This window comes from Chrysemys picta, chromosome 12 (assembly GCF_011386835.1).
Source record: "Chrysemys picta bellii isolate R12L10 chromosome 12, ASM1138683v2, whole genome shotgun sequence".
Lineage (NCBI taxonomy): Eukaryota > Metazoa > Chordata > Testudines > Emydidae > Chrysemys > Chrysemys picta.
Window position 1 is genome coordinate 23,638,864 of NC_088802.1, and position 19,421 is coordinate 23,658,284.

The 19,421-nt window shown below is 59.0% G+C and overlaps 1 protein-coding gene and 2 pseudogenes across 1 annotated transcript in view; 1 reads left to right on the top strand and 2 right to left on the bottom strand.

Moving 5' to 3' along the window:
* LOC135974754 (fibrinogen-like protein 1-like protein) overlaps positions 1-7,949 on the bottom strand; it is a 22,103-nt pseudogene extending 14,154 nt beyond the window's left edge.
* LOC135974464 (maestro heat-like repeat-containing protein family member 1) overlaps positions 1-19,421 on the top strand; it is a 936,803-nt gene that overhangs the window by 28,068 nt on the left and 889,314 nt on the right. The window lies entirely within an intron of this gene.
* On the bottom strand, positions 12,198-18,024 carry LOC135974460 (fibrinogen-like protein 1-like protein; annotated as a pseudogene).

The following is a 19,421-nucleotide window of genomic DNA, read 5'->3' on the forward strand; positions in this document are numbered from 1 at the left end:
CCAGGCCCTCATGTCCGGTCCCCCTGCTTTGAGAGGGAGTGTGCTCCGCTGGAGTGATTGGAGCAGGGAACTGGGAGTCAGGACTCCTGGGTTCCATTGCTGGTTTCCTATTGACCTGTGGGACTTGGGGTAAGTTGCTGCCCCCTCTAGGCTCTGTCCCCAGCAGTCAAATGGGGATTTCATACTTTCCCACTATTGGAAAGTGCTGGGAGAATCCCCCAGCAAAAGCTGCTCTGACAGTGCTAAGCAGCATCTGTTTGCTTGTGAGAATGTCCTATGGGACTGTGTCAAAAGCCTTATTAACACCAAGATAGATCACATCTACTGTTTACCCACCTCCACTAGGCCCCTAACCCTGCCAAAGAAGGACCTAGGATTGGTCTGGAATGATTTGTTCTTGACAAGTCCATGCTCACTAGTCCTAAGAACCAAATTGTCCTGCAGGTGCTGACAAACTGATTGTTTAATAAGCAGAGGCTGCTCCCAATGCTACACTCGGTTTCTCAGAAATGAGTAGACTTTATGGGCAGCAGAGACCGTTAGAGCATCTAATCTGACCCCCTGCATATCACAGGCCTCCTGTCTACCACAATAGCTACTTTTGGGGCAAACACATTCCGGAAAGGCATCTAGTCTTTATTAATGACATCCAGAGATGGAGAATCCACCACTTTCCATGGTAGCTTCTTCCTGTTGTCAATCATCCTCGCTGTTGAATATTTGTGCCTTATTTGTCATAGGAATTTGTCTCTTTTCACCTTCCAGCCATTGGGTCTTGTTCTGCCTTTCTCTGCTCGATTAAAGAGCCCTTTAATACCCAATATTTTCTCTCCATTAAGGCATTTCAACACTTCAGTGAAGTCACCTTTCAATCTTCTTTTGATAAGCTAAACAGGTTGAGCTCTTTCAATAGCTCACTAGAAGGCATTTTTCTCCAGCCCTCAGAACATTTGGTGGCTCTTTGCTGCCCCAGCTCCAATTTCTAGGACCATCTTTTTCAAAGGAGGACACCAACACTGGAGGCAGTATTCCAATAGCAGTCTCACTGCTGCTGTGTCACCTCCCTATCCTACTCACGGCTCTGCTCCTTCGTCTAATGATGGCTTTAGCTCTGTTCACCACAGCATCAAACTGGGAGCTCATGTTGAGTGGCTTCTCCACTCTGGCCCCTAAATCCTTTTCAGAGTCACTGCTTTTCTGGATACATGTCCCCATTCTGGAGGTGTGGCCGGCGTACCTTGTGGCTACGTATAGGACCTTGCACTGGACTCTGCTCAAACTTGTTTTCTTTGAATGGGTCCAGCTGGCCGAATGAGCCAGATCGCTGTATATCACTGCCCTCTCCCCATCAGGAATTACCACTCTGCCTGTATTTTGTCACCCCCCAATCTTATCCGCAGTGATTGTATGTTTTCTCCCAATTCATTGATAACAATTATTTTAAAAAATTAGTCCTTGAGAGCTTCTTCAGACCCTTAGTACCCAGGACCTGCTCCCCACATCACAGTGAGAAATGCTGTCCAGCCCTGCTGGTACATAGGGGATAAGCACAGAACAAACGTACCTTTAGGAGCTGGGTTGTCCATAGGCTCTGAACAATATGTGGGGGTCAGCAGATTACAAATGCACAACAGACCTGTAGTGTTGACAGGTCCCAACTGTGTCTCGGTTCCCCACCCTGCTCTAAGTTTAGTCACAGCCTCCATGTCTTTTCCCCCGTGTCCCTTAACCCCACGTCACTGCAGAAGAGAGATTTTCTGGTAGCCAGCTGGCTCTCCTGCATGTGGATGTCGTTCCAAAAGACGTGCTCTGGCTCAGTCCCATGCTATGGTTGGCTGAAGGAACCACCTGGTCACATTCTAGGCCCTGAGTTATACAGGGGGGGCGACTAGATGCACATAATGGTCCTTTCTGACCTGAACCTCTATCAATCGCTACATTTTCTGCTGCTAGGAAGAGAACTCTGGACCTATTTTCTCTCATTCACTTTCAGTCGGAATAATTTCAATCCAGGCCAAAGGATTTCCTCTTCCATTGTGTCTTCAGCACCTTTGCGAGCAAAGAGTTACTGTTACCCACAGGTTACCAGTTTCAACCTGTCCCAGGGTGAGATGGCCAGGAAAGGGGTTGGAGGTCAACTGCACCTGGCCCAGGTGATGCAGCTCCCTAGGGTGAAGGGAATAAGTGTGGGTGTCACGTGACAAGACGCAGCCTGTGACTAGGACCCAGGCCTGCTGAGAGATAGAAGGGCAGCCTGTGCTCAGCCAGGAGAGAGACCCCAAGGGAAGCAGGCATGGGAGGGGCTTGGAGCGTCCTTTAAAGGTGAGGGACAAGCTGGGTAGGGGCCAGGCTGAGCACTAAGGACCAGGCCCTAGGAGGGAAAGACAGGGCAGTTTAGGAGATGGGGCAGATAGTCCAGGTGGTTTCGGCTCCCAGGACCAGACACCCAGAGGTGAAGGTGATTGTCGGGGCTTCTGTCCTTCTTCCCCAGTGTAGATTTGATAGTGGAGAAGACTGATGCCGTAAGGGGGAAGTGAGTTACCCCAAGGTCACCCAGTGAGTTTATATCACGAATGCATACTCGGAAGGATCCAATAGAAACATGGATTTTCCAGTCTCTTCTTTCTAGGAGTCCCCAGGGCTAAGGTAAAACCCCTGCTGCCCCTCCCCATTCTGCTCACCTCCAAGATGTGCTGGAGTTTGTCTGTGCTGGGGGGTGCTGTCAGCAGGATCGAGAGCTCATCATCCATGTTCTCTCGGCAGGCCTTGCTCAGAGCCTGCCAGCGGAGGGAGACCAGGGGTCAGGATTATGGAACCTGTTGTGACACCTGTCAGGATGACAGCAGGCTCTGTAGTCCTTGCCCAGAGCAGCTCTCTGCAGAGGGCCTGGTGCACAGCAGTGTAGGGAACAGCCAAGCTGCTAGGGATGGGAGCTGGGCTTCCTGGCAGAGTCCAGCACCCAAAGCCCAGCATCTGCAAGGAAGGGATTCCCCACAGAGGGGCAACATCATCTCCCACACACAGGGAGTCTCCCCCTGACACTTGATTCATCCTATGGCCTGTTCCCATCTCCGCCCACCACACTCCCAACTCAGCAGCTCCAGCTACCGAAGGGAGCACGAACCAGACGCCTTCCTGCTCCTGGGACAGAGGAGTAGGTTGATGATCTACCTGGATGTGAGCGTTGGCCTTCCCCATGCCCAGGGTCTAGACTCTATTCAGGGCAGCACACAGGAACTGCGATTCCTTTTCTGGATCTAGTGGCAGCTTCAGTTTGCTGGCAGGAGACTGTACATGAGACCTTGCAGTTGCGGGGGTGGCACAGGCACTAACATGTGCATGGGAGTTTGAGCAACAGGGCAGAGGCCTGTGTGGGGCAAGGAGGGCAGGGATTTGGGAAGCAAGAGCAGAGGATCAAACCCTTTCTTAATGTGGGTCGGGATGAGCCCCATTTCAAAGATAGAGAAAGTGAGGCACCAGGTGGGAGAGTGACCTGGCCAGGATCACGTTACCGCTCAGTGGCAGGACTGCAGACAACCCGTTCCCTGATCTCCTCACTGGACCCTGCTGCCCCTCCTGTATGACCCTTCCAGCCATCCTCGCCAACAGGCCATCCCCACCACTCTCCAATACCAGGCTGTTTCCACAATGGAAGCAGGCTTGTAACAGAGTTCACTCACCGATAGGTGCCCCTTCCTTCAAGGCCTGGGGTCACAGATTTCTTGGGCTAGCACGCCCGCCAGCAGGTTTTTGGCTGGGAACTCAGCCCTTCGGCCAGGCGACCATCTTTTAGTCCACTCCTTCCTGGGTCACGCTCATCCGAAACGAAAAGTCAAAAAATGTCTTGAACTGAAACAAGATCCTCTGTCCCTTGGGGGCTTTTCCTCAGCTTGACTTTGGCTCGGCCTGCCCTTGCTGGCCTTGGTAGCCCTTTCTATGGCCCTGTACATCCCCTTCCTTAGAGACCGTGGGAGAACCAGTCCTACCCTGGATTCTAGGTTCTGCCCCAAGGACCTGTACCGAACAGCTAGGCCTGCTCCTGTACCTTTGTAGCGGTTTCCCCTGGTTTCCCCTCAGCTGGAGCTCACTCTGTAATCCATTTGGCCTAGCTCCAGGCTTTATAGCCCACAGGCCAAGCCCCCCGTTATATACCCTCTTCCTTAGAACCTGGCCCATACGGGGGCAAGTTCTATTCTTCTCCAAGCTTCATCCCTCGTCATCTCATCGCTGTCACCGGCTGCGCGCTTGTACAGACTGTGCCCAGTGTCTGCCAGCTCGCTCGGGGCAAACCTTCTCTTCTGCAGTATCTCGACGCTCTTCCTGCAGCCACTCAGTCTCATGAACAGCTGCTTGCAGAGCCTCTTCTGAAGCCTTTAGCGTCTTCTGTTGCCTTTTTGCTACTGCCGGTGCATATGCCAAAACCTTTTCGGTCAGGGTCTGAGAACCCACCATGGACTGCTCCACCCTTGTGTTTGTCCCTCCTCCAGTCTGCTTCATCTCTGGGCCAATCATTTCGTCCTTCATCTCCCTGCAGCACCCGACAGGGTGTGTTGCTGGAGGGTCTGCAAGGTCCATGGCCACCCCAGCCACCTCCACCTTGCCTGCCTCATGGGGGTTTGTGTCAGAGGACACCTTCTCCTTTCTTTCTAACTTCTTAGGGCCCTGGCCCCTCGTTCAGCCACTCAGCAATTTCCTAAGCAGGCCGTGTCTTTTGATATTGCCTGCTTCTCTGCCCCCAAAACAAAGAACTCTTGCTCCCATCTTGGCATTAGGCCACGCTTGTACACTTTCTCATGCCCTTCTCCCTGGGCTAACCTTCTCAGCACAGCCCAGGCATGCTCTCCTTCTCTGCTCTTTTTGTCCATGGGCATAGCCCTGGACCCAACAGCTAGGTCTGCACCTTTCTCTTTGCTGCACTTTTCCAACCTCTCTTCTCAAGTTCCCCTCCAGGCTTTCCTTGCTGCTCTGAACTTCCTACCTCGTTCTCAATCCTGTTGCTACCCCAGCTGGGGTGTATCACCACTGAAGTCTGGCTCTTTAGGGGGGCGGATATGGTGCCTCTCAGTTCGGGCTCATTCTGTAATCAGCTTTCTGTGAGTGCCAGGGGGCTCCATTTCCCCTTCCACTAGCTCCCCATTTACAGAGAGCCAGAGCAGTACCTGCAGCAGGGAGCGGGAGTTGCTGGTGGCCTCAGAGGCACAGGCCCTGCAGCGCCTCGGGCACCTGGCGCAAGTGCCGCATGATACGGAGCTGGCGCATCACATTGGCCGTGACGTCCTCCTGCTGCAAGGGAACGAGAACCTGTCTGAGACTCAGACGCCTCCGAGGAATCAGGGGGGATTAATGGCCCCTGGAACCAGCAGCATTTCCACCCAGCCCCTGCCCACCTCTGAGGGATGGATTCCCCCTCCTGACCCCCAGGATGGAGTCTTGTTGTCCTTCCTAGTGACCTCCAGTGGCAACCCCCGTCCTTGTATGGGGAGCTCCTGCCACCTCCCTCTCAGTGCCCCTGACAGCTGTTCCACCTCCAATCCACAGCTCAAGTTCTCAGACCCCTCTCCTCCAGCCCCACCCAGGTTGGGTAGGGAGGGGACTGTAGCGGGGGGGCAGGAGGGATTCTGGCAGCAGTGAAGTGGGATGTGGAGAGGTTGAGACCTTTCCCCAAGTCACCCCAGCCACTAATGCTGAAGCCGCAGGATGGCAGCCCTGGTGAATGGGACAGATCGGCAGCCCCTGCTCACTGAATCCTCCTGTTCTCTCCAGCAGGGCCGGCTTTAGGAAGGGCCGGGCCCAATTCGAACATTTTTGGCGGGGCCCCGGCAGGGATGACTAACAAAAAAAAAATAATGTAAAAAAAAGCCTTTCATTTCTTCCATGTATTATTTACTTTCCATAACTATATAAATAATAAAATTATATATTATGTACATTGCATCATATATGCTGTTGATCGGTTATTAATGAGCTCCGTTTCACGTGTGTGGGTCCCCACCATTCCCTGGGGGTGTGCTAGGGTGACCAGATGTCCTGATTTTATAGGGACAGTCCCGATTTTGGGGTCTTTTTCTTATAGGATCCTATTATCCCCCACCCCCTGTCCCGATTTTTGACACTTGCTGTCTGGTCACCCTAGTGGTGTGCACATGTGGGGGTCCCAGCTGCTCCCTGCCCCCCTCATTGAAGCAGGTGTGCAGGGTTACTGCCCTGGGAACTGCAGGGCACCAGTGGACATGGGGCTGGCTGGAGGCAGGGCAGGGGCTCACTGGAGGTAGGGTCTGGCTGCAGGCAGGGCAAGGGGTGCGGGGCTGGCTGGAGACAGGGGTGTGTGGGGCTGGCTGGCTTTGCCCAGGGCCGCAGGGGTGTGCGGCAGGGGTTGCCTGGAGACAGGGCAGGGGGTGCGGCAGAGGCTGGCTGTGGGCAGGGGGGCGGGGCTGGTGCGGGCAGAACAGGGGGGGGCGGGGCTGGAGGTAGGGCAGGGGTGCAGCAGGGGCTGGCTGCGGACAGGGGGTGCAGGGCTGCCTGGAGACGGGGCTGGCTGCGGGCAGGGCAGGGGGTGCGGGGCTGGTGCGGGGACGGGGTGCAGCAGAAGCAGCTGGAGCCCCGGCCCTTTAAATAGCCCCCGAGTCCCCCGCTATCCCAGCCGCGGGAGCCCTGGGGAAGCAGCGGGGCTCCAGTGGCTATTTAAAGGTCCGGGGCGGTAGAGGCAACGGGAGCCCCGGACTTTTTAAATAGCCCCCAGAGCCCCGCAGCCCTACCCCAGGGCTCCAGCAGTGGGGGTCTGGTGGCAATTTAAAGGGCCTGGGGCTCCGGCCCCTGCTGGGAGCCCTAGGTCCTTTAAATTGCCCCCTGGGGAAGCCGGGCCACCCTGGTACAGCACACCGGCTCTTGCCGGTACACCGTACCGGGGCCCGATTCAGGGGAATTGGTTGAATTGGCCTAAAGCCGGCCCTGGTGGGGGGATGGCCACAGAGCTGCAGGGAGGGGAACCCTGAGGTGTGGGGGCTGGGTGGGTACTGGGAGTTCCTTCTGAAGGGACGGGGGTTGGCCAAGGTCACTCAGCCCCGGGATCTGGGAGGGGGACTGGCTGAGGGCACTCAGAGCCCCAGGAGGTGGGTGGGGGAGGGGCACACAGGATTTCAGGAATTCCCTGGCAGTGAAGAGCTGCTGGCAGCAGGGAGGAGCCAGCCGAGACAATCCCCACTTGGGATCCCTGGCTGGGCTAGTGGCTATGGGGGCCCGTGGCCAAGCTGCAGCGGAAGGTGACCTGAAGGAAATGCCTCGGCCTCGGCCTCCGGCTAGGAAGGGCCTGGGCCAGACAATGACCAACCGCGCAGTGTCCCAGCTCCCTGCCCCACACCTGCGGGGCACGGCCCCTCCTCTGTAGGGAGGTTGGCATGTACCTTAGTGCTGCTTCCTCCATCCCCAAAGGCCTCTCCCAGCCAGTCTCTGGCAACCCCTGCCGTTCAATACGCACATTACCCTGCTGTGACATACCGGGGGGGGGAACCCTCGGGGATGGGGGGGCTGTCACACAGCTGGGCAATTTAACCGAGCTCGGCCGGGGTGACTGTCTCCCTGGAGCTGGGGTCTCTGCTCCTCTGAGTCTCAGCCCAGGTGTCTCTCTGCCCTTGCCCCCAGTCGCCCCCGGGCGAGGTGGGAGCGCCCCACGTTGCGTTCCAGCCCCACATTCGCACCCACAAGTGCTGGTGGGTTCCAATCCCAGCTGAACACGCCCACCCGGCCCTAGTGCGGAGCAGAAGGGCCCAGCGCTGCCCCACAGACCCTCTGGCTCTCCGAGCCCACTCTTACCCATCACCGCAGCACGTCTGGCCCAGGCTGAACGCTGCTGCTCTTTGCAAAGAGGCTGGCACTTCTCGCTCCTGCTGTACGAGGGGCAGGTGCTGCTACCAACTGCTCCTCCTAACCCCCGCCCTGCTGCGCTCTGGGGATGCTGCCCTGCTGTGGAGCTCTCAGGTGTCTTGAACTGGAATTTGTTTGAAGAGAAACTGCTAAGGAGCCTTATCAGCCGCGAGCAGAGAGTACCTGGGAGCCTGCCTGGGTCGGGCGGGTCTGGTACAGCCTCCCCGCAGATAAGGCTCTTCCCTGGACCTGCCACCCATTGGAATCTGGAACGATTTCCTCCGAGGTAACACCCGGGGAAGCCAGGGCAGGGCAGGGCACGGCCTGCTCCCCGGGAGCGTTAGGGCTTTCAGGAGTCAGAGGTGTCAACGGAGCAGGTTGTACGTTAAAGCAGCGAAGGCAGTGGGGGGCAGAGGAATTGGGTGCTTTGCCATTGCACTTGATCAGCTCAATTTGAAAATTCTTTCAAAGGAAATCCAGATATATACATCTGACTGGGGTACATGTACACACATACACATGCACACACTCATGTGCACACACTCATGTGCACATACATGTACACATACACACGCATACTCACATGTGCACACACTCATGTGCACATACACGTACACACATATATACACACATGTACACATACACATATGTACAGACGTACACATACACGCACACACGCTGTCCCTGGAGCGCCCCAGGATTCGACTGACAGGGTGGCTGGCTATTATGGAGGCACTTTTGCTGAAAATGCAAACCTAAGCTGGAAATCTGTGCAGGGCTGGGCTCAGCGAAAATGATCTTTTGAGCTGTTCTTATTAACCGTGGTCCTGTACTTCCTGGTTTGCGTCGGACCCAGGCAGGAGACTGGGCTGCTGTCAGCTGTAGAAGCCATTGGAATGAGCCAGGTCGGAATGAGCCAGGCCCTCAGAGCCTTCTGCCACCAATCGCCCCAGCAGTCACGGATCCACACCAAACCACATCCTTCCAGTCAGGCAGTTTCATATGCATACGTCAAACCCTTGGTTTGCCACTCAGACACTACGGTGATGGGCACAGTAAGGACCGAGAGACGCTAAACAGGCAGACAGACAAGGAAATAGTGGCCCTGGCTACAGGTGTGTGTGTGGTGCAAACGGATGAACACCAGTTGCTGGCTGAAGGCACAACCTTAATTCCCGCATCTCCTGTCTGTCAGCTATCGTTCGCTTGGCAGCCTGAGCTCCGATTTCTAACGCAGCGTTTTGCTCTGGCCTATTGTGGTTCTCATGTCCGGGAGCGCCTTGGCCCCTGGTATCAGGAGCGGTGCTAAGGAGGCTGCTTTTCCAAGGTCCTTAAGTAGGGTTGTCAACTTTCTACTTGCACAAAACCAAACGCCCTTGACCCAACCCCTTTCATGCCCTTCCCCAAGGCCCCACCCCCACTCACTCCAGCCCAGCCCACCTCCCTCAGTCGCTCGCTCTCACACCCTCACTCACTTTCACTGGGCTGGAGCTGGGGGTTGGAGTGCAGGGAGGGGTGAGGGCTCCGGTGGGGATGCGGGCTCTGGGATTGGGCTGGAGATTAGGGGTTTGGGGTGCCAGAGGGGGATCCGGGCTGGGGCAGAGGGTTGGAGTGCGGACTCTGGGAGGGAGTTTGGGTGCGGGAGGGGGCTCAGGGCTGGGGTAGGGGATTGGGGTGCGGGTGGGGGTGTGGGGTCTGGGAGGGATTAGGGTACAGGTGGGGATTCCGACCTGGGGCAGGGGGTTGGGGTGCCGGGTGTGAGGTCTGGGAGGGAATTTGGGTGTGGGAGGGGGTTCCGACCTGGGGCAGGGTTTCTCGGTGCGAGCTCCGGTCAGGCGGCGCTTACCTCAGCCGGCTCCTGGTCAACGGCACACCGGTGCTAATGCAGGCTCCCTGCCTGCCCTGGCTCCGCAGGGCTCCCAGAAGCGGCCAGCACGTCCCTGCAGGCCCTAGGAGGAGGCATGGACAGGCAGCATTGTGTGCTGCCTGCGCCCACAGGCCCTGCAGCTCCCATTGGCTATGGTTCCCGGCCAATGGGAGCTGCAGAGCCGGCACTCGGGATGAGGCCATCGCGTGGAGCTTCCTGATCGCCCCTGCGCCTAGGGGCTGCAGGGACGTGCCGGCCACTTCCGGGAACCCCACAGAGCCAGGTCAGGAAGGGAGCCTGCCTTAGCCCCGCTGCGCAACCAACCGGCCAGACTTTTAATGGCCCGGTGGGCGGTGCTGACCAGAGCTGCCAGGGTCCCTTTTCGAGCAGGCGTTCTGGTCAAAAACCCGACACCTGCCAACCCTGTGTCGAAGGCCCTGATTTGTGAGTGAGCTAAACCTCCAGCCTCCTGCGCTAAATGAGCTCCCTTAACCTTTTCCTGCACCCCATCCCGGCCCCCCCCCTTTTACCTGCTTCATCTGCCCGGTGTGGGGTGTTGTGACCCTAGAGCGTGAGTTCCTTGCCACAGGGCCTGTCCTCTTGTCCCTGGGGGTGCAGTGTCCAGTCCTAGGCACCCTGCCTCCAGACTGGGTGTGACTAAGTGGGAATGGTCTTATGTTTTCTCTGAATAATGTGGGTGCCTCAGTTTCCCCTATGCATTTCTTAAGTATCTAGGTGATGGGATAATGGTGTGATTGTTGCAGAGCCCGAGAGGGCAGGGCCGTGCAGGGGTCTCCACAGAGAATGGCCGACACCCTGTCTCCTGGCAACTGATGGCCTGGGCCCCTCCCCTGCAAGGTGCCAACTGAAGGTGTTGGAGAACAAAGAGATCAGGTGACCTCCTGGCCCAGGAAAGAGACAAAGGCTGGAGGGTTTCAGTTTGGAGCTGGCTGGGGAAACGGAGGGAGGCCCAGCACCGGGGTCTGGGCCCCCTACCCCCAAGTTGGACCTGACTGAGGGGTCCTGTTCTCTGTACCTACAAGCTCTGTTTTGGACTGTGATCCTGTCGTCTAATAAACCGTCTGTTTTACTGGCTGGCTGAGAGTCCCAGTGAATTGCAGGAAGTGGGGGGTGCAGGGCCCTGGCTCCCCATTCCTCCGTGACAACTGGGGCCTCTGGGTAACGCTGCAGTAGGAAGATGTCACGGGTTGCTGTTATTACTGTCTGAGTTGTGTTATCATTATCTGTCCTCCGGCTTTGGGTGGGTCCATGCTGTGGATTTGCTTGTGTCCCACAGTGTCTAATGGGGTTGGAATCCCGCAGGTTTGTTATCCTGGGGGAGCTCAGCGTCCGTGTGACCAGTGCCAGGGACACATGCGTGTGTGTTCTCCTGGCCACATGGAGCCCACCCGGGCCGCCCTGTTCTGGGCACACCCTGGATCTGACTGTCAGCCGAGGGCCGAGCACTGGGCATATAACCAATGTTCTGACTTGACCCCAGCCTCATGGCCCGGCGATCCTGGCCTGTCCTCCCTCCCACCCCCCTGGGGACAAACACCCACAAAGATGGTTGGCCTGGAGGGGGTTTGGCTCCTGTAAGTTTTCAAGAGATGCTGGCAGGGCCGGACCGCAAACCACAGGCCAAGGGGCCACTGAGCACAATCACACGGTGACCACAGCCACAAGCTACTCCCCATCCCTCCTGGATGAATGTCGGGTGAGACACAGAGACAGCGCTTGGGAGCCACAAACGCTCTGCCAGCTGGGCAAAGCTGGGAATGTGACAACAAGACAACACACCTGCCTTCAGATGCTTTGGGTGGAAGTTCCTGATTGCATGGGTGGGTCCCGTTAAGACGTTCAGGTTGTGTATTTCCAGGGTGAGAACTGGGGCTGACAGGGCCAGCAGGCCGGTGAGGAGCAGGAGACGAGGGCACCGGGCAGCTGCTAAAGGGAAGAGCCGGTGAGAAGCTGGGAACACAAACCCGTCCTTCAGGAGCCGCGACTCCCAGTTCCCTCTGCCAGGACAGTGTCCCTGGAGCAGCCAGCTAAGAGCACGCTCCGCGGCTCCGCGCTCACAGCAGCCCAGAGCGGAGGGGAGCTGGGGAGCCAGGCGGGGCGATTGGGAACGTGGGGGCAACGTGGTGACCGGGATAAGGGGAATTATGGGAGAGAAGAGCATTGGGGGAGGAGTGTCTGGAGGACTGGACCAGGGTTGTGGGGGAACCTGTGGTTCTGGGGAGCCCCCTGCATGGTTGCTTGAAGCTGCAGCCTCTGTTCCCTGGCACAGCCCTATGGGAAGCCCTAGTTGCCTTACTGTGGAGACAGTCACTGTTGCCCAGCCCAGATTCCCAGCTCAGGCCAATCCCACAGTCAGGCTCCCCCGTCCATCCCCCTACACACAGACATCCTCCCCACAGATTTCCAGAGCCCTGCTTAGCCCTGCCTGCCCCCACCCCTGCTCCGCCCATGGCCTGTCTCCCAGGGCCCAGCCCACACCCCGTGCTGCCCAGCCAGCATCCCTGGCTCACTGTGGCTCTGCAGGGCGCAGTGGGATCAGCCAATGCTGCTGAAGAGGGAAGATGAACATGCCCCTTTTCTGTTGGCAGCTTGCGTGTGAGCTCACGGCCTGGGAATGGGACTGGCATCAGTGCCAGGTGCGGCTCAGGAACAAAGAACAGGGATTTCGCTGGCCAGACCACTGTCTAACGTCCCAGGTCCCCATCCCCCCGTGTGCTCTGAGGGGAGTGTGAGAACCTGCCCGTGGCGACAGGCAGGGGCCGGCCAGGAGCCCCGGATTGGGAGGGAGCCGGGAGATTTCAAAGCATTTTCAAATGTTTCCTATGAAAGGATTGATCGGCACAAGCTGAATGATGGTGTTACACGGAGCAGCTCCACGGTGATGCCGAGGGAGGGGGCACTGATCCCTTCAGAAAACTGGGCCCTGCTGACTGCAGGGGCAGGACGGATGTAGAGATGAAGAGCCAGGCCCTGTGCCAGGTGGCATGGGAGCACCAGGGGCCTCTTTCCTCCCCTCCCCCTGTCTGTGCAGGAGTGGGGCAGGGTTCCTACCTTGGGCCCAGACAGCACTAGGGAAAGGGACCAGTCCTTGCACCAGGCCTGCGGGCCGCCATAGGGGCATTGTCCTCCGCCAAGGGGTGCGGCCAGACTCCTAGCTAACTAGTGTGCAAGCTGCCATGGGACCATGTGCTAGCTGGGGAAACAGGCTGCATTTTACCACACAAGCAGTGGGATGCATTCGGCCCAGTGGTCTGGGGCCTCCCCACCCGGTCCCTGCTGGCACATGGCTCCAGCCAGCAGGGTCCAACCCCACGAAGATGCCCTCGGCCCCAGCCCCTGGGCACCATTCTTTAATTTAAATGAAGTGCTGCAGAATCCAGGGACCTGGCCGCAGCATTTAGGCCCAGCGTGATACCCCATAGATGGGGGCTGCCACAGGATGCCCTGGTATGAGGCACCGCACTCCTGCTCCAGGAGTCTGCACGTGGCCAGGCAGAGCTGCGGGCAGAGCCTTCAGTCTCAGGCGAGGAGCGGCTCCGCCTGCAGTGGGAGTGGGATGGACGCTGCCTCCGCCATACAGGCTCTCTGGATGTGGTCCGGAGGGCAGGGGGCCCAAGGACTCCTCTCTCCCAGCACTAAGGGCCCAAGTCTCTCCTCCCGCTCACATCCCCTCTTTCTCCTCCCCCAGAAAATCCCTCTGGCCCCAGTCTCTCCTCCTCCCCGCCCCAAATGGAAGGGCTGGTGGCCTGGAGATTTACTCTTGCAGACCCATCCCAGCAGCCCCGTATGCTCTGCCTGTGAACCTGGTAACGCCAGGCATGTTCTCCAGCAGCGTGGTGCCCATGGGAGCACCCGGAGAGACAGTGACAGCAGGGCACAGAATTACCATCTGCAGACCTCACTGCTTAGAAGTGTGTGTTTATTTCAAAGCCTGGATCCCGAGGCAGGGCCATGCAGAGGGTGTTTGAGAAGCTCCCGCCATGCTTGGGATTTCACCTTTCCAGTGACCTCTAGGCCTGCTCATCGCATCGCCGAGCTAAAATGACGCGGAAGAGTCACTCCAGCCGAACGCTGGTGCATGGGAGTCAGCCCAGCGGAGAAAGGCCCAGTGGAAAAAAGCTCAGAAAGTCTGCAGGGAGGGAGAGGAGAAGGAAAGTGTCCCCGTTTCCTGGGTAACCCTGATACTTCCCCCAGCAAGGCCTGTGAAAGCGGGTGGGAGGTTTGGCCATGATACACTCTGACCCTTTTCCCTCCCTTCGTGGAGCAGGAGTTGGCCTCACTGCAGACAGGAGGGTGGGGAAGGGGGGACTAACAGTAGGACGCTGGTTTGATGAGGATGACGGAGGCTTGGCAGTTCCTGCTACAGAAACTACCCCAAGTGATGCTCCCTTTGATGTTCAGTCGAACAGAATGACAAGCCGAGTACCACCAGCCCCCACCAGAGCTAGACACACAGTTCCCACTGGAAGTGTCCTGATCCAGGTCTTTAGCAGAGAACTTCATGTTGTCATGCATGGTGCTAGGATTGTATGAAGCCATGGCGTCCCCTGCAATCCCAGTGTAAGAGCCCAGCCTCAGCCTGTAGCCTTTGGACTCGTCTTCCAGACCGAAGAGGTTGTAGTCTGCGTATTTCATGGTGCCGGATGAATCGTGGATGACAAACTTTACCTGGTAGACCTTCTGCTTGGCGATCCGATAGATGTACTCCGTCCCCAACCAGTAGTCATCCTGCACGTTGCCAAAGCCGTACTTGTAGGTGCTCCAGGACTCAGCCCAGGTGATCTATGTGTTGTGCCGGTTCCGCTGGAGAACCGTCCAGCCCTCACTGGTGCTGTTCAGCTCTCAGTAGACCTCGAATTGATGGAGTCCTGTGGGCTGGATGACAAAGACGCCACTGACCCTGTTCCAGGTTATCTCGCTGCAGTCCTTGGGCCAGGCTGTGGGCAAAACGAAACAAGTTGTCAAGAACAAAACGTCATGGAACAAAACCCCGCTAAGAGTTATGATCACAGTGGAGTTTCCATAAAAACTTTCCTTGGCCTCCTTCCCAACTCCTCCACCGAGGAATAGCAGCTGCATCTTGGCCAGATCAGGCTGCGCTGAGGAGTCCTGGAGGTGAGCTCTGGTCTCTAGCCTCGCGCCAGACTGATGTCCCCATAGCTGTGTCTGAGGGAATTCTCACCACTGGCACTCTGCTCCCAGATCTCTGCAGTGTGTGTGTGTGTGTGTGTGTGTGACCCCTGTGAGGGGGGACAATGCAAGCGGGACACACTTACCACTTACCCTGGGCTACCCGCATGTCACTGGCTCTGCTGCGCCGGAGGCTCCCTTTCCCCTGATCTGTGTGGGGAGGAGAGAGCCGAGTGACGTGAGGGCTTTACAGAGGATATTCCCAGCTCCACATCTGGGCGTATTCTCAGCACATTCGCCTCCCTGTCCCTCCGCTGGCCCAGCTGTAGCCTCAGTTATCCGCTGGGCACTGGGGCGCCTCTCCCTGCTGGATTGCTCCAAACTCTGACACCCGCGGGGAGGCAGGAATTCACCCAGAATCCCTCCAGAGCAGAGACCCACCCTGGTACCCTCCTCAGCCTGGCCACAGCCCCGCGTCGCTGCCAAGAACCATCAGCAGGAGGGGGCCGGGCACCAATCCCAGAGGCCTGATAGGCTCTGCTTGCATCGGGCACCAACAGGCTCCTTCCCTCTGGGCCAGGGCCCGTTCGTACATGCGCAGGGCGGCTCCCTGGGCCCAGCTCCCAGCCCTGAGCTCAGGCTCCCCTGGGCCCTGCTGTGTCCCTGCAGGGACAGCACATGTCTCTCCGACAGCCCCTTCTCGAAGGGTGGGAGAAGGGCTGGCAGCAGACAGGAGAGGCAGGATTTCCTGCCAGCTCTCCAGCCAGCCAGGGCTCTGAGGGACGGGGCGGGAGGCCAGCTTCTCCTGTGTGCCCATCCCCAGCCAATCAGGGCTATGGCGGCAGGGCCAGTCCTCAAAGCACTGCTCCTGATCCATCCAGTGCGGGTGTCATGACTTCGACTAACCCAGACTCCCCTTAGCTGCTCTACCTGGCTCCTGGCCGCTGCCCTCCAGTCTGGCCCAAATGCAGCCACCAACCTCACCGCCCGCTCCCGTGGCTCTGCCCACACCACCCAGAGGCCGATTAAGGTTTATTGGGGAGCTGGGTACAAAGAACATTTGGTCTCCCCAGCTCCCCTCACCATGGGGTCCTGCCTCTTGGTCCTCCTCTTCCCCCACAAGGCTCCACTCCCAGGCCTGGCCGGAAGCTGGCCTGTGGTAAGAGCTGCCCAGGTAGCCCAAGTCACAGTGGGGAGGCCCGGACTCTCCACCTACCCTGGGGATACAGACTGTGGGCTGCTCTCAGGCTCCCTGGCCCCCACCCTGGGCAGGTGGAGGGGCCAGGGCTCCCCACAACTGGCCCCGGCTCCCTGGGCGCCTCTTACCACAGCCAGGCTCCAGCTTCCAGCCTGGCAGGGGACAGAGCCACAGGGGAAGAGGACAAGCGGGGCCACAGTTCTGGAGCCAGTCGCACCCTCACTTCTGCACAGGTTCCGGCGCTCCTGCAGGGGCCCCCAAATTGGCTGGCGCCCCTAGGCACGGGCCCTGTGGGCCTGTGCATTAATCTCCCATTGGTTCTGCCACCCTTTACTCATACGGATAACAGCACTTCAGCACCCCTGCACTCAACACTATCGTGAACTGTACCCAACAGCAGGGCCGGCTCTAGGTTTTTTGCCACCCCAAGCAAAAAAAATTTTGGCTGCCCCCCGTCCCAGCCCTGGGCTCCTCGCTGCACCCCCCTGCTGTCCCAGCTTTGGGTTCTCCCCACCCCCTGCCGCCCCAGCTCTGGGCTCCCTCATTGCCCCCCACACACACCTCCTGCCGCCCCAGCCCTGGGCTCTCTCCCCCCCTCCCCCACCTGCACCTCCTTCCGCTGCAGCCCTGGGTCACTGGTAACTCGTTCCCACGGCAGGTCATTCAGCATGAATTTTACATGTGCACAGAACACAGACAGGATTGGTTCCCATATGGTTACAGAACTGCAGTAAAGTGGAACGATTTTCAGCTTGTGTGATTGGAGGATATCTGGATGCATATTATAAGACTGACATACATAAATGAGGAAAAGTTGAGGTGCCTTTATTATTCTTTTCTTCCACTCTTTCTTTCTATGGGGAATTTGCCAATGCAATATCACTGTCTTCCTTTTAAACAAACAAACAAACAAACAAACAAACAAACAAAAAGGCAATGGCTGTTGAAAATAGCAATTCCAGTCCTAATAACCACTGGGAAGCATTTCTTGCTCAGTTTTATCCTACTTTTTCTACAGCAAGTTACAGTGGATCAGTAGATTTGATTTGGGAGAAATGAAGTAACAGCCGCCCAAACTGAGCTTGAGCACTCCTGAATTCTGAGGTGTTCAAATCTGGAAGGCAGGTGCGGGGGGGGAGCTGTGGCTCCGCAGGGGAGCACGGCAGCATGTATGCAGCAGTGTGTCTGGCGCTGCGCGGAGCCAGACAGGCTGGTCTGAGTGGCATGATAAGGGGGCTGGGGGGTTGGATGGGGCGGAGGTTTGGGGGGGCAGTCAGGGGCAGGGAGAAGGGGGGTTAGATGGGTCAGGGGTTGGGATGGCAGTCAGGGGACAGGCAGCGGTTGGATAGGCAGGGGAGTCCCGGGAGTTTGTCAGGGGACAGGTAGGGGGTGGGGTCCTAGGGGGAAAGTTGGGGCGGTCTCAGGAGGGGGCAGTTGGGGACAAGGAGAAGGGAGGCTTAGATAGGGGGTGGGGTCCTGGGGGGCAGTTAGGGAGAGGGGTCCCGGGAGGGGGTGATCAGGGAACAGGGTGCAGGGGGGATTGGATGGGTTGGGGTTTCTGTGGGGGGCAGTCGGAGGAGGTGGATGGTGGCGGGGGGGGCTACCCTCCCTGTGGACTGTCCTATTTTTTGAATGTTAAAATATGGTATCCCTACCCTTCAGAGTGCAGCTCTCCATTCATAGCAGGCTGCAGCATGAGGTCTTAGCTACCTCCCTCCCTCCCCCTCTTTCCTGTTGGTAGTGGCCAAAGGAATGCTGGGAAATGTAGTTCTTTCCCTGCTCCAGGGCTGGCTCTATAGGAAGGGAGCTAACCAAGGAACTACAGCTCCTAGGACCCCCTGTTGGTTCTCAGCTCCCAGGCTGGATCCCTGCCGCCCCTGCAAATGGGCTGCCCCAAGCACGTGCTTGCTTTGCTGGTGCCTAGAGCCGCCCCTGCCCAACAGCACCCAAAACGGATCCCTTTGGCAAAACAGCTCCATCGGCTCATTACCTTAGGGTTACCATACGTCCGGATTTTTGGGGGCTCAAATCCCCGTCCGGGGGGAAATCCCCAAAAGCCGGACATGTCCGGGAAAATCAGGAGGGACGGAGGGCTCGGCAGTGCTTGGCCGGGGCCTCTGGGGCTGGGGTCGGTGGTGCGGGGCCGGGCCGGGGCCGGGCCGGGGCCGGCGGTGCTCGGCAGGAGCCGGGGGTGCGGGGCCGGGGCCGGTGCGGTGCCGGGCAGGGGTCGCGGTGCCGTGCCGGGAGCCGGGGTCGCGGTGCCATGCCAGGAGCCGGGCGCGCGGCCGGGCCAGGAGCCGGGGTTGCAGTACTGGGCCGGGAGCCAGGGTCGCGGGGCCGGGCCCGCAGTGCCGGGCGGGGGTCGCGGTGCCGTGCCGGGAGCCGAGGTTGCGAGGCCGTGCCGGGAGCCGGGCGCACGGTGCCGGGCGGGGGTCGCGGTGCCGTGCCGGGAGCCGGGGTTGCGGTGCCATGCCGGGAGCCGGGCGCGCGGCCGGGCCAGGAGCTGGGGTTGCAGTACCGGGCCGGGGGCCAGGCCCACGGGGCCGGGCCGGGAGCCGGGCCCGCGGTGCCGGGCGGGGGTCGCGGGGCCGTGCCGGGAGCCGGGCGCGTGGCCAGGCCAGGAGCAGGGGTCGCAGTACTGGGCCGGGAGCCGGGGTCGCGGGGCCGGGCCGGGAGCCGGGCCCGCAGGGCCGGGGGTGCGGTGTCGGGCCGGGAGCCGGGCCGGGGGTGCGGTGCTGGGCCGGGAGCCGGGGTTGCGGTGCCATGCCGGGAGCCTGGCGCGCGGCCGGGCCAGGAGCCGGGGTCGCAGTACCGGGCTGGGAGTGGGAAGGGCCTGGCTGCCGGAGAGCACAGGGGACCTGAAGCAGAGCAGGGCTGGGGATGGGCAAGAGGAGCTGGGGAGCTCCAGCTTGGCAATTCCCCAGGCTGAGGCTTGGTAAGGCCCAGGGTGGTACTGGGGCTGCAGAGGTGCCACCTGGGCATAGGCAGAAGCAGCTGATCCAACCCCCTTGGCAGCGATGAGTGGCCATGACAGATGCAGTCTTAGGGTTACCATATTTAAAAAATAAAAAAAGAGGACACTCCACGGGCCCTAGCCCCGCCCCTTTCCCACCCCTGGCCCCGCCGCAACTCCGCCCCTTCCCCAAAGTCCCCGCCCTAACTCCCCCTCCTCCCTCCCAGCCACGCGAAAAGGGCTGCCCGAGCGCTACCGGCTTTACGGTTTGCCGGGCAGCCTCCAGACCCTGCGCCCCCGGCCGGCGCTTCCCCAGCGCAGCTGGAGCCCGGGAGGGGAAGCGCCCAGCTGGGGGCGCAGGGTCTGGAGGCTGACCGGCCAACCATGAAGCC